Source organism: Dasypus novemcinctus, chromosome 17, assembly GCF_030445035.2.
Source record: "Dasypus novemcinctus isolate mDasNov1 chromosome 17, mDasNov1.1.hap2, whole genome shotgun sequence".
NCBI classification, from domain to species: Eukaryota; Metazoa; Chordata; class Mammalia; order Cingulata; family Dasypodidae; genus Dasypus; species Dasypus novemcinctus.
The window spans coordinates 62,777,312-62,790,547 of NC_080689.1; positions in this window are offsets into that span (position 1 = coordinate 62,777,312).

Below are 13,236 nucleotides of genomic sequence, written 5' to 3' on the forward strand. Positions count from 1 at the left end.
TCATCTTCTGATTTTCTTCCCTTCTTGTTTCTACATCACAGTTGACATAGACCTTAGTAGCTACTTCCAAGAGCTGAGAGATATTCATTCCAGCAAACCCATCCAACTTCTGCCGCCTTCTTTGGATGTCAGTCTGTGACTGGGCAGTGAATGCTGCATTGACCATTGTTTGGCTCTCAGGAGCATCTGGGTTAAAGGCGTGTATACATGAAACGCTTCACACAGTCTCTCATAGAACTGAGCTAGACTATCATCCAGAGCCTATAGAATTTGACTGGTTTTTACCATATTCACTGCCTAGTGGCTCCCTGCCCTGAATCCTTCAACTAAGGCCCTGTGCAATGTTTCTAGTTGGCTGAGCCTGGCAGCACTCTTCGGATCCCGCAGGGGTCCTCCTCTGGGAACTGCAAGCGGGCATATTGATCACTGTCCAAAGTTCCCTCTGGTGGGTGCTCTCTAAGCCAGGTTAGAGCTCCCTGTGTGACATGCATTCTTTCTTCAAAGTTAAATAAAGTCATTATAAGTTGTTTACAATCAGCCCAGGTGGTTGTGGGTCTGTGTGATGGACTGGAAAAGGTCTGCCATGGCCTGAGGCTACTCCGAGAATGGTGGGGTATGGCTTTTCCAGTTAAAGAGGTCCGTTGTCCTAAAGGGCTAATAGATGAATGTGTGGTTCCCCCTTGAACCTGGTCATCTGCATAAAAAATTGAGGTCGGGGTTCAAGGAGAGGTAGCTGGAAGGCACCCTTTCTCTCTGCTCCCTCAGCCCCTGGGGCTCCCCGTGGTTTGAGCTGCCACCTCTCAGTGTCTCCCTCCTGACTGATGGGCAGCGCTGCAGTGGTGTTGCCAGGGGCAACCGGCCATAAAAGCAGCTGGTCTGCATTTTACATTGTGGAAAGTGCCAAAGACCAATGCGGAGACGGTAAAAGTTGCTGCAGGGGTGGCGTAGGGCTCTCAGGTGCCGATGGCGGTAAAGGCAACTGCAGGGATGGTATAGGTGCCCTCTCTGATGGTGATAAAAGCAGCGGCGAGGATGGTGTGGGCGTCGCACTTCCCCAATCGGATGATGACAACGTGGCACTGGCTCAGGAGCCTAGCTCATTTTCATTCCTTAGTACTGCCAGGGCAGGAGTCATCGCATAAGGCCGTGGGAATTCATGTTCATATGTCCCTTCTAAGATGGGCGGATTGGCACTGGACTTGGGACACACTTTCTCTGGGCCTTTTGCATGGTGATTGTTTGGTCTGGTGCCTGGGACGGCACTCCTCAGTTTTTGTATTAGGCAAAGTCTAGCTTCCTTAGTCATGCACTTCCCTAACCAAGGTGGGTTTTAGCTCACAGCATTTTCCCAAGCATCGATGTTGGGGAATTGGCCTGGATGCCCTGGATTTCCAGTTACTGCATCGTGGACTTTATGGATGATCCAGGGATCTAAAGTGCCCTCCTGGGGCCAGCCCACGCTGAAAGTTGGCCATTCTACTTCACAAAGCATCCTAAGCTTTCCTGGCTGGAACCTTATGCCATACACATCTTCACAGAATGCACGGGGGAAGTTTTTCAGCATACAACGTAATGGGGTTTTACTGTGCCTGTTTCCCATTTCCACCCTGTGCTGACGGTGTACAACAGTCACTCAAGCCTTACGCTTCATATGTCTCTGGCCAAGTCCCTTGCAGGAGTTTTCGGTGCCTCTTAAACTTAGCGGATTGGTATAAGACCCAATTTGGAAGAGGGCCCCTTTGCAGGGACCCCCAAACCACCCTTGATCATATGAGGTCACCGCGGATCAGGACTCCTCACTCAACCTGCAGAAGTGATTTTCTGCATCACACTCAGTTGCCGCAAGCACACGCACACAACCACCCCCCTTTCCTTTCCTCAGACCTGGAGAGGAGATGGCTTCCTCCTGTATTCTCAGGAGTACTAGGGCCTCCCCTTTTAGAGAGTTGATCAGGCTCCCTCCTAATTTTAGAATTAGGATTTTCCTGCACTATGTCCCCCGGGGGTCTTACCAGTCTGACTTGTAGAGCTCCTTGTTTCTTTCTCAGGGTCTCTCAGACCCTCTGGTGCCTCCGGTTCATCCGGGAGGGCTCCAGTGAAGATCACAACTTCTTTCTGGACTCAAATGGGGTGTCCAGGGGCGCCCAGGGCTGAGCTTTGCCGAGGCCCTCCAGGCCTCCTCAGAGATGTCTGGGAGGGGCAAACAACTGTTCCTGCCTCTTACCTTCTCAGGACAATCCCACACAAGCCCCCAGAGATGCAGTAGAGAAGTCGGGTGTACACGGTGTCAAAGGCCAGGAAATGAGAACTCTGAGAAGGAGGTTGATTTATTTCAATTGGCCAGACTCGGCAGACTCCTGTCCTAATAAAAACCAAGCCCCAAATAGAATTCTTTTGTCCCTTTTATACAGAGGAAATAAGTAGGGAGACAAACAGTGCTTCTATGCAAAAAGACTTTTGTTAGTTTCTTCAAGTGTTTTATCTGAGTATTAAGTTATTTCCTGCAGGTAAGCTTGATTTAACACATATTCCCCACATTCCAAGCCAAGTTGAATTTAGCATATCCTCCAAATCTCCTCTGGATGCAAGCTTGAATACACATTCAGTCTTACTTCCTTTCTGAACATTCAAAATCTATAGGGTCTATATTACTTATTTGGATTTCTAGAGATTAGGTACACTTGGAAACAATTTCGAATTTATGCACAAGCTATTACTGATAGAACTTTCCTCAGAGAGTCGTAGCAGAGTCAATTAAACCATGGAATGAAGACACCGAATGCTTATTCAAGGGATGCATGTGCCAGGCTCTGTTCCAAATTCATCATATAAGTTAACTTTCTTAATCATTATAACAGCCCTATGAGGGAGGAACTATGATTATCCCCATTTCACAGAAGAGTAAAGTGAGGTAGGCCAGTCAAATGGCTGGCTTTCCCAGCCAGTAAGAGACAAACCTGGGACTGGACACAAACAGACTGACCTCAGAACCTGGGTATATGACCATCCACCTCCCTGCCTCACAGAACTCCCACCATATTGCAAGTGACAGCACAATGGTAATGATGGCCGATCAGTCACACAGAAAGCCCAGAAGCTCTTCTACTGTTTTGAGAAATCCTAGAGGACATCAGAGCTGGTTAAGGGGACACTTAGGTGGAGGGCTAAGTTCCAGTGGCCCCCACAGAAGAAGTAGAGCCACCTTGAAAAGGGCCTGGCATCCAAGCCCTGGAACCTATACAGCTGGCATTGGGAAATGCTTGTTAGATCTAAAAAGGCAAGATTGCAACAAAAACAGGGCTTTGGGGGCAGATTCGAGTTAGTGAAGTGTAGATTGCTTTGGGAAGGACAGTGGGGAGCTAAGAGAGCCTTTCTGTGGACACCCTTATGCTTGGGGCCTTGTCCTGCAGAAGGAGGCTGGCATGCCCTCCTGTGAGATGCAGCTGGCAGGGCCCTCCTCTATCCTGAATCGCATGGGCCCTCATGCCTCCCAAGACCTTCTCAGACTGCCTCGGGTTTCCATGATTCTCACCGGGGCCTGAGACTTGCCATGGAGTAGGTTTTCTGGGGTTGCTTGGCTTTGAACTACAGCAAGAAATGCTGGCCGTAGAGATAAAGCCACTTGGCTGTTGTAAGTGAGAGCAATACAAAGACCTACAAAAAGGATAAGCATGCCAGTGTCCTTGGCTGCCTGGAATTTGCTCAGGTCCAAGGGTGGGTATAAGTGTTGTAAGAATTTTAGAGCACCAGAGAGCTGGGGCATTAGTTGGTAGAAGACACTCAAGGTGGCTGACCATAAGCAAGTGCAGATATCCCTCTAAGCTAGTGATTTTGCTCATCCTCAAAATGCTGTTATACCTTTCTCCAGACTGTGTTTACTTTCTTCCCTTACAAAGTGCTTCCCACCCTAGAAAAGCAGGCCTGAGAGACCATTTCTTGGCAACCATAACGTCTATGTCTTCCTTCCCCCATGTGAGGGTCAGGCTCTCCCCTATATCACAATGTGTGGGACCCCAACCTGAAGATTGGGTCATCACACTCAGAAAGACTGAAAAATAGGTCTGGGAGAAAAGACTGTGGACACCAGGATGGTGGCCTATGTCAATCCACCAATGCAGATTCACAGAGGGTGACAGCTGTGCAGGCTTCCCACAGAGGAGGCAGGGCAGAGCAGGCATTCCACAGGACAAACTGATGACTTCCTTCCAGGTCACCTGAGAGGTCACTGTCTCCTCAGACGGCTCCAGTCAGGCCAGAGAGAACTTAATTATGCATTCTGGACATTCCTTTGGGAAATGTTCAGCATTCTTCAGAAGGAGCAAAGGGGCCAGTCCAGGCCTGAGAAGTGGCCCTGGGCATTAGCAGGTAGGGGGTGTATGGTGGGCATCCCCTCAGGCCCACCTGCCTCCTACAGGCCCCCTCTCCCGGTATCTTTGGAAAGCCCCTGGCTAAGGGGGCTGGGTTAATGATGCACAGCTGCCTGCTCCTCTAGACTGTCACACCCCCAGATTTCCATCTCCACAGGACTCCTTCCTGCGGCTCTGAGGAGGAACTTGAGCTGCTCACTACCTCGCCTCCTTATGAAACACGGGCTTCATTGGAGGTGGGGCTTTTTATCTGTTTGGTTCACTGATGAATCCCTGAAACCTAGAAGAGTGTTTGCTACATAATAGGGGTAAAATAAATATTCCTTGGATGAATGAATATTGGTTAAAAAGTAGAATTTCTGAGTGCAGGTGTAGCTCAGTGGTTGAGCCAATGCTTCCCATATACGAGGTCCTGGGTTCAATCTCTGGTACCTCCTAAAAAATATAAAGAAGTCTTTAGATTTAGTGGTTATAAATCTTTACATATTGAATAGTAACACTGAAATATATACAGCAAAAGCTATTAGAAATAGAAGGACAAAGTGGCAAAATGATCATCATACTAGGAGAGTTAAAAAAATTCTCAGAGAAATTGATTCATTGAGTAGACAAAACATAAGTTTCATTTTAGACTATTTGAATAATAAAAACTACAATCTGAATCTAATAATATTTAGCCTATGGAGCATTTTTAGAAAATGAACATGCACTAAGCCACAAAGAAAATCTCAGTAAATTCCAAAAAGGTAGGACATGTTATTTAATGCTGGCTTCTAATGATGCAAAGCAAGAAAACCCTAAAACAAAAAAAAGAAATACAGGCCAAGAAATCAATATACACATCTCACTTATGGCTATTAGGATGTGGGCTATGGGTGGGAGGCTGTTTATCTCTTTTTTTTTAAAGATTTATTTATTTATTTAATTCCCCCACCCTCCCCTGGTTGTCTGTTCTCTGTGTCTATTTGCTGCGTCTTGTTTCTTTGTCCGCTTCTGTTGTTGTCAGCAGCACGGGAAGTGTGGGTGGTGCCATTCCTGGGCAGGCTGCACTTTCTTTCGCACTGGGTGCCTTTTCCTTATGGAGCGCACTCCTTGCATGTGGGGTGCCCCTACATGGGGGACCCTCCCTACCACTTACTTTGGTTCCTTTGTAGCTGATCCTGTGAAGCACAGGCTGCACAGAGGGTCTCTGGGCTGTTCTGCTGCTCCTGGATTTTCACATGTAGCATGTTGATATTACTCACATTAACTTGTAGCCTCTATATCTCAGCCTGTGCCTCCTGCAGGCTGTTTTCTCACATGTGGGTCTGGGAATTTAAGGCAGCACCCTTCATTCCTTGTTTTAGGGTCTCTAACTCTCCCCTGGCATTTTCCAACTCTGCTCTTACTCCTGGGAGCTCAGCTTTTCTCTGCTCCATATCGTCCTTTGCCATTTGGGTCTGGGCAATGGCAGTTCCAAATCTCTTTTTAACAACTGAATCACTTCATCAGCCCTGTCCAACTGACCTCTTAATAACTGGATCTCAAAAGTGCTGTTGTCTACACTGCCTTTTATAAAGGGCTGGGTCTGGGAATTGAAAGCACTTGCATTTCCCAGACCTCCCCAGAGCCTCTGGATCTCGGCATTGGGCCCTTCCAAACTGCTGCTTAACACCTGGTGCTGGGTCCTTAAAACACTGCCACTCCCCAGACTGCCTTTCTAAAGGTAGGTCTGAACACTGGCATTTTGTAAACTCATATTTGTGTAGTGTAAACCTGCCTTTAACACCTGAATTTCAGTGTTGGCATTTTCTAGGCCTTGGCTTAACATGTGGAGTGCAAAGCTGGTGTTTTCTGAACTGCTTTGTAAGAAATCTTGGATCTGGGAATTCAATGGGTTTGCCTCTTCCAGAGCTTTCTGTCGTCCCTGGATCTCAGCATCAGCCCCCTCCAAGGAATTCCTTAACTTCTGGGTCTCAATATAACAGGTGCCAGCATCCTCTAGAACTCCTTTGACCATCTGGATGTCAGCACTGGTTTTTTCCAGGTGGGTGCTGAGCATCTGGATCTGAGAACAGACATTGTCCACCTTGTACTTCAGCATCTGCATCTCCACAGCCCAGGTGCTAGAATGCTCTTTAAACAGCTGGAGAGCTTCCTGTACATCAGCCCCCTGGCAAAACGGTAGGAATTCTCAGGGGAGGAAATGCAGAGGTCGGCCAAAGAGGCCCATTTCATAGGGAAGCATATAGATCGACCAGCATGTTCTAAAGATTTCCATGGAGAGATGCCTATTCCACAGCCTGTGGCATTCTTGACCCTGGACCAAACAATAGCCAAAGACCTAATTAGCCATCACACATGAACTAAAGGGCCCAAAGGATAGAAATTCTTGTTTACTGTAAACTAGCTACACCCCCCACGCACTAGGAGTCATGCAGATGAGATTGGATTCTTCTGCCATTGTAAATGAACTTAAAAATAACTCATTATATAGTTTAGAGCTGTTGAAGTTTAATTCCACACAAATTTCACCATTAGAAGAGTCATTGAGAAAAAGAAGATATGAATAAGGCCCATGTTTTGTCCTGAGCTATGTTTGTACACCAACCATTGAGCCTCTTGATTCATCATTGTTACTCCTTGAAACCATGTAGACCACGAACAGATATTTTCTGATTACGAATTCCAGGGGGGGAAAAAACCATAGGAACAAAATAGGTGCTCCTGGCAGAAGGCCCCTGTTCAATCCACAGTGCTATGATGCAGGTGTGCCACACCTTCAGGTCACCTGGGGCCTCTGAGCTGAAATCGCCTCTGAAAGGGCTGGGCACCCCTACAGAAAACAGAGGACAAGGGTCCCTTCAGAGCAATTTGAATATGAGAGCCCTGAGTGAGAGATCTTGGCCACCAGGGCCGTTTAAGGAAACTGCAGCCCTTTCCTCTGCAGGGTCTTTCCCAGCAAACCCACCTGCCACTGCCCCTGGTCTTGCCATCACCCTTGGCTCTCCTCATGAGCAAGGACTTAATTTCACACATCCATGGTCACTGCCTGGTTCCATCCTACCCTCAGGACCCCTGCCCTATTCCTCAAGCCCTGGCTAGGGGAGGTGTGAGACCACCTGGCCTTTGGAGGTGTGAGAACAGAAACAGGAAGTCAGGGTTGATCTTCAACAAAGAAGCAAAAGCAATTCAGTGGAGAAGGCATAATCCTTTCAAGAGATGGCCCTGCAACAATTGAATAGTGATATCCAAACAAATAAAAATGAACTTTAGGGAAGCAGACTTGGCCCAACAGATAGGGTGACCACCTACCACATGGGAGGTCTGTGGTCAAACCCTGGGCCTCCTTGACCCGTGTCGAGCTGGCACATGCGCAGTGCTCATGGGGACAAGGAGTGCCGTGCCATGTAGAGGAGCACCAAGCTCAAGGAGTGTGCCCTGTAAGGAGAGCCAACCAACATGAAAGAAAGTGCAGCCTGCCCTGGAGTGGCACTGCAACAAGGAGAGCTGACACAAGAAGATGACACAAGAAAAAGAAACTCAGATTCCCGGTGCAGCTGATAAGGATGGAATCGGTCACAGAAGAACACGCAGCAACTGGACACAGAGATAAGAAAACTGTGGCGGGGGGGTGGGGGTAGAATAAATAAATTAATTAATTAAATTAATCTTTTAAAAAATTAACTTCAATCCACACCTCATGCCTTTACACAAACACTATCTCAAAATGAAACATTGACCTAAATTTTAAAATTTCTGGAAGAAAATGGGAGAATATCTTCATGACCTCGGGCAAGGCAAGCAGACTGAGAGAAGATATTTGCAAATCACACATTTGAGAAAGGACTTGTGTCTAGAATACATAAAGAACTCTCAATATTCAACAAGATGACACACTCATTTTTTATTTAGACAAGAGTTTGAATGGATAAATCTTTTTTCAGTGATGTATTTAACTACACGAAGTAAAATGCTCAAAATCATTAGTAATTAGAGAAATGCAAACTAAAACCACTATGAGATATCACTCCTACCTACTTATTAGCCAGGCTGAAATGAAAAAGACCCATCATCCCAAGTGTTGAAAAGGATGTGAAGGAGAAGGACTCTCATCTCCGTGGGTGGGACTACAAATCCTACAAACATTTTGCAACTTGACAGTTTCTTAAAAAGTTAAACATGCACATACCCTATGACCCAGCCATTCTACTCCTAGGCATTTACCCATGATAAAATAAAGATTATTCAATAAAAGGACGTATAGATGAATGATCACAGCAACTTTATTTGAAATCAAAAAGTGGAAACAACCCAAATTCTGTCAACAGCTAAGTGGGTAAGTCATGTCATAGCCATTAAAAGGAACACTGCTCAGTAATTAAATGGAACACTGATCAGCAATAAAAATGAATGAACTACTGTACATGCCATGGCATGGGTGAAACTCAGGATAGTTATGCTGAGTGGAAGAAGCCAGAGAAGAAAAAAAAGAGTATGTCTAGTCAATCCCTTATATGTCTATAAGGAGAAAATGCGAACTAATCCACAGAGACAGAAAGTAGAGCCGTAGTTGTCTGGGGAGGAGGGAAAACTGAGCAGAGGGATTACAAAGGGTTACAAACTATGGTGCAGGTAGGGCAGGTGGTGAATGTGTTCAGCATCTTGATTGTGGTGATGGTTTCATGGGTGTACACGTATCAAAACATATTAGACTGTGCACTTTATGTGCACTTTGAGATGCACATTATACTTAATATAGCTACATTACAAAGAAAAAGATTATGCCCTCCTCTAAAGAGGTCAGACCCACTGAGGGGCCTGGGGATGGCAGGGGAGAGGCTTGTCCTGGGTTCTGGGCCTCCCAACACCGGCTCCCTTCCCGCCCTCCCTCCCTTCCACTGTGGCTACTCACTGTCTGGTTCCACAGGTGGTGGCCAGGTGGTGTCTCCCAGGTGGGACTGAAACTTCTGGAATGAGGGATCTGCCTGCGTCTGTAGAACTGAAAGACCCCACTCCTGGGTCAACACCACCTGTCAGCCTGGGGCTTGGGGGATAAGGTGCACACACCCCCTAGCAGTTGGATACCAGAAGGAGGGAGTTGGCTCCAAGCCCCTCTCAGGGTCTTCCCTCACGCGCTTTGGCTCTCCTTATGGGGCGCACTCCTTCCTCATGGGGCTCCCCTATGCAGGGACACCCTGAATGGCAGGGCACTCCTTGCGTGCATCTGGACTGCACGTGGGCCAGCTCCACACGGGTCAAGGAGGCCCAAGGTTTGAACTACGGACCTCCCATGTGGTAGACAGATGCCCTATCCAGTGGGTCAAGTCCACTTCCCTTTTCTAAGTTTTGACTTCATTAATACACACACCACAAAAAATATGTTGTACAGGAAAATACTAACTTCAAATATGTATTTACTCCATGAAGGTAATGTCATGTCATAATGAAAACCTCTATGAAACCATCCTGGAATGACCACACAAATGATATCAGTACATACTAATGAAAATAGTGATAGCTAAGATATATTGAACCGTACATATGTTCTACACATCTCACACATAACTTATTAATCTGCTCATTAATCATGAAATACTGATTTACCAGAAACTAATCTCCACATTAGAAGAGAGACTGAAGAACAGAAAAGCTGAATCACTTGCCCAAAGTCTCACAGCTAGTGAGGAGAAAGCAGGATCTGAAGCCAGGCAGTCTGGCTCCCCTAAACCATTACACCAAACCACCTGCCTCAGGCTACTGGACGCAAGGTCGGTTTTGCAGCATTCCTAGACCTGCATTCAATGGAGATCTAACCCATTACTATGGAAATAGCAACAGAAACTTTTTCATTATGCTTTTACTACAAAACCTGCTGCTAGGAAATTACTGCAACTTTCATCCACGTGAAGATAGAATTGGCATCAGACAGCTCCTTTCTTTGCTGATAGGGCAGTGGACACCAGGTGCAGCCTGTGCAAGCCTGGGCACCTCCTCTTCCCCACACGCCTCTATTCATACTCCTCTCCCCTTCTCCCTTGCCAGTGAGCCAAGGTCACCAGGTCTGCCCCAGGCTCAACCGGGAAAATAAGCAGCAAATAGAGGCCCCAGCGTCTGTTTTAGGCTTGCCGTCTGGATGATTAAAATGAAGCACTAATTTGAGAGAATTCACAGACCCCTCGGTAGACATATTCTCAGAACCAGGAAGGGGCTGAGAGATGCTGCCCAATCTGATGGTGCTGCAGGAGGGTAACGGGAGCTCGTGGAGAGGGACTCCATTAAAAAATGACCCTGTGAAACTAATCCTTACATCTGACAAGGAAATGACATGTACCATGCTTGGAAAAAGCATGGTCTTGGAATCAGGAATGGTTGTGCTTCCCTTAGGAAGTGTGTCTTTTGTGTTTTCATCTTCTGGACATGGTACATTTTGTGTCTCCCTTCATAGCTATTATCACAGTGTGTAATTAGAAGATCATTAGAGAGATTTCCTGATGAATGTTTGAAGTGCTATCTGAAGAGACAGTCTGTTTTCTGCCCTATTAAGTGCCATTAGGATGTCTGTCTGCTTCACTGTACCTCTCACAGAACTTGGCACAGTAGGCCCTCACCAAATGTCTGTGAAATAAGTGAGTGCATGAGACAATGAATAAATAAAACATGAACGGACTGGTCAATTTCCTTTTTTGTATGGGCTGCTAGAAAATTTACAGTTGAATGATTCTTGCATAACATAACAAGTGAAGAGGATCTTATCCTTGTGTTTTTGTATTAGCCTCCTTCTTAATACCATTTTGTGTCTCTACACTTAATTTCCTTCTTTCTTTCCCATCTTCTTAGTCTGCCTTGCTATATTTTATGAATCCCTATAGACTGCCTTAAAGCCCTTTAGAACAAAGTGATAAATAGATGTTTGCCAAGGTCTTACATATATATTTAAAGTCTTCACACTAAACCCTCTGCCAAACATTTGATCATCTGTGAGCTCTTAAGAACAGTTGAGGGGAAGCAGACTTGGTCCAGGGCTTAGGGCTTCTGCCTAACACATGGGAGGTCCCGGTTGAAACCCTGGGTCTCTTTGATCCGTGTGGAGCTGGCCATGTGTAGTACTGATGCGTGCAAGGAGTGCCCTGCCATGCAGGGGTGTCCTCCATGTAGGGGAGCCCCACGTGCAAAGAGTGGGCCTTGTAAGGAGAGCCTCCAAGTGCAAAAGAAAGTGCAGCCTGCGCAAGAATGGTGCCGCACACAAGGAGAGCTGACACAACAAGATGATGCAAGAAAAAGAAACACAGTTTCCCAGTGCTGCTGCTAAGGATAGAAGCGGTCACAGAAGAACACACAGGGAATGGACAGAGAGAGCAGAAAACTGGGGGCAGGGGAGGGGAGAAGGGGGAAAAAAGAAATGAAAAATAAAATCTTAAAAAAAAAGAATAGTTGAGGTTTGCTAGGTCCAGCACTATGCTAATTCTTAGAGCAAATTTGCTCCAAGCCTAGAAACTACATGTGGTGTGTCGTTTCAGTCACTTGTGTGTATTGTGTATGTGACAAGCCCTTTTCTAGGATCTAGGCAACCTAGTATCTAAGAACCAACATAGAGTTATGGATTTTAGGGCAAAAAGAATTTCGCTTTAGAGGATTACCAAATATATGGACATCCTAAGAGACAGTTTGCTTTCACTTGTGCCCTATTTGGAGGGAGAATGGAGACTGGGGGCAGTGAGGAGGGCTGGGCAAGATCCTGGTCTAGCATTGAGAAGAGTCTGCTCACATTACAAAAAAGAAGGCAGGGCATCATGAAGTAAAACTATTAACAAATAATTAAACCCCATTTTAAAATCTCTACTATAAATTATTTATGTGCTAGTGGGAGGAGTACTTTCAAGTCTGAAATTCTATAATTACTTTCTTTAGCCATATCACTTCAAATTTCGACCAAGTACTTTCCCTTAAAACAATTTCAAAATCCCATAATGAGAACACCTCACGCTGCACAAGTTAAACATTTCATATCCTCCAACCTGAGAAGAGCTGAGTCCACCCCCAGTACATTTGCTTCTGTTCGGAGGCCAGACCAGCGCTCCTTAGGGGTTAGTCAGGAGACACAGAACGTTGATTTATGAAACTGAAATTTGGTTTCTATTATTTATTAGGCTCATTTGAGTCAGTTAAATCTTAGACGACAAACTGGAAGAGGAGGGAGGAGTGGGTGTAAAGAAACACATGACCAATACTCATATGTTGTACATAAATGAGAGTTTTTGGAAGAATTGGATAGGGTGTGGGCTGGAGTTTTTTCATTTTTAGGGGATGGAGATTAGGGGCAAGAAGAAAAAAGGCAAGACGGTAGGCCAGAGCAGAGCGCCTGCTGAGCACCCTAAAGCTGCCTGCCCTTCCCATCCCCCTCCTGCCCCCACCCCAACACCAGGTACTGAGGTCTGGATATTAAAACCAGCAGACGTGGACCCGGACTCCCCGCTGCCTCCCTGGGTGGAGGAGGGGAGGGAGGCAGGGAAACTGAGGAAAGGAGACAGAAGGTAAGATCAATAGACTGTCAAGACCTCCTCAGGGACCGTGGGGTTTTTTGTTTCCCTCCAAAGTGGTTGAGTTGCACAAAAATCCAAATCGACCGGGGACTGGTCACCTGCTAGTTGCTTTATCAAAATGCTGGTGGCTGCAGACCGGGCACCTGCTCACCTGCAGCTGCAACCGCTCTGCGGTGCCCCCTGGGCCCCAAGGGAGCGCGCCCAGGGCGGAGGCCAAGCAGGAAGGCAGGGACCCAGAGGAAAGCCCCACCAGGCAGACGTCGTTCTCCAGACAAACCGGCCCACGGCCCCCCAAGAGGAGACCAGCGCCTGGCAGCCCTGATTTCTGAAAAACCTCCAATGTTACA